Here is a 2083-nt window from a genome sequence, read left to right as displayed (position 1 = left end):
ATCTCCCTTCTGGTGTCCTTTGCAGTGCATCAATGCCACTGCCTTAGGCTTCCATATAGCTTCTAGTAGAGCTCGGATTTCCTCTCTGTTTTTGATGATTTTTCCCTTTGAGGTAAGCAATCCTCTTTCTTTATAAATGGCACCATGCACATTGGCCGTAGCAAAAGCATACCGGCTATCCATGTAGATGTTAACAATTTTTCCCTCCGCCGAGTCCAAGGCCTTTATTAAAGCTATAAGTTCTGCCTTTTGGGCTGAGGTTCCGTGTGGAAGAGCCTGGGCCCAGATAACTGGCTCTAGAGTGACCACAGCTGCCCCGGTGTACCTGACTCCGTCGACCATGAAACTGCTGCCATCTGTATACAGTACCTCCTCTGGGTTCTGCAGGGGAACGTCGGTGAGATCTGGTCGTGCAGCATGGAGGACATCTATTGTCTGTCGGCAGTCATGTATGGGCTTCTCTGGCTCGCTGTCGGGTAGCAGTGTGGCAGGGTTTAAAACTGTGGTTTTTGAAAATTTTATGCAGGGCTGGTCCAGAAGTAAGGCCTGGTATTGGGCTATGTGGGCATTAGACATCCATTTTCTCGTAGCTCCACGGAGTAGCAACTCCACCTCGTGGGGTGCCACTAAGTTTAACTCCTGCCCCAAGGTCAGTTTGTTCACCTCCGTGACTAACAGGGCTGTAGCTGCCACCAACCTCAAACAAACTGGCCACCCAGAGGCTATGGGATCAAGTCTTTTTGAAAGGTAGGCAACTGGCCGGGACCAGAGTCCCAATGTCCGGGACCCCCTTAGCGACTCCCTGTTTCTCATGCACAAACAACTGGAAAGGTTTAGAGATGTCTGGCAAGGCCAAGGCTGGGGTTGCAGTCAGGGCAGTCTTGAGCTTGTTAAAAGCCTGTTGCTCCACCTCTGTCCATATCAAGGGCTGATTTTCTCCAGCGCAGGCATACAGGGGCTTGGCTATCTCAGCAAATCCCAAAATCTATAGCCTGCGGTACTCTACTGCCCCAAGGAATTCTCGAACTTGGCATTTTGTGGTAGGGTTGGGTATTTGCAGCACTGCTTGGACTCGGCTGGGTGCCAGTGCCCGGTTGCCCTTCTTTATAACATAGCCCAGGTAAGTCACTTTTGGCTGGCAGAGTTGGGCCTTTTTAGCTGAGACCTGGTACCCCAAAGTCTGCAGGGTTTTTTTTCAATAATGACTGGGTGGTCTCTTTACAGGCCTCCTGGGTTTTTGTAGCCAAGAGTAAGTCATCCACGTATTGGAGTAGGGTACACTCTGGGAACTCAGCTCGGAAGGCAGCAAGGTCTTGGCTAAGTGCCTCATCAAACAGAGAGGGGGAGTTTTTGAACCCCGGAGGCAGTTTTCTCCGAGTGAGTTGAGTGAGTTGCCCCGAGACTCCAGTATCAGGGTCGGTCCATTCAAAAGCAAATATAGGCTGGCTAACAGGGGCTAGTGGGATGCAAAAGAATGCATCCTTAAGATCCAAGACAGTGTAATGGTGTTCTGGGTCCAAGAGACTTAGGAGGGTGTACGGATTTGGAACTGTAGGATGAACAGTTTCTACCCGTTTATTCATCTCCCTCAAGTCCTGCACAGGCCGATAGTCCTGTGTGCCTGGTTTTAGCACAGGGAGCAAGGGGGCGTTCCAGGGAGACTTAAGGTAGTGAGGATTCCTCCCTTCAGGAGTCTGGTGATATGCGGAGCAAGTCCTCGCCTGGCTTCCCGGCTCATAGGGTATTGCTTCACCTGGACTGCAGTTGCCATTGCTAATAGCTGGACCACGACTGGGGTGCGGTGACTTAGTAGGGGAGGGGGACTTGTTTCAGCCCATACTCCCGGTACACTCTCTTGAAATTTGCGGAGGAAGTCTGGTGCAGGTGGTTGATCTGCCTCCGAGGATAAAGCTTCCTGCAAGAGATACTCGTCTGACAGAGCACAGGTGATGAGGATCTGCTGAGGTGGCCCTGTGGCTAAAGGAGGAGGAATTGAGAGGCAAGCTTGACCCTCGCTGAAAGAAATATTTGCTTGCAGTTTGTGGAGCAATTCCCGTCACAGGAGTGGATATGGACACTCAGG

The sequence above is a fragment of the Cebus imitator genome, unplaced genomic scaffold, assembly GCF_001604975.1.
Source record: "Cebus imitator isolate Cc_AM_T3 unplaced genomic scaffold, Cebus_imitator-1.0 Scaffold618, whole genome shotgun sequence".
NCBI lineage: Eukaryota > Metazoa > Chordata > Mammalia > Primates > Cebidae > Cebus > Cebus imitator.
The sequence above is the reverse complement of the archived record's forward strand: the minus strand, read 5'-3'. Positions refer to the sequence as shown.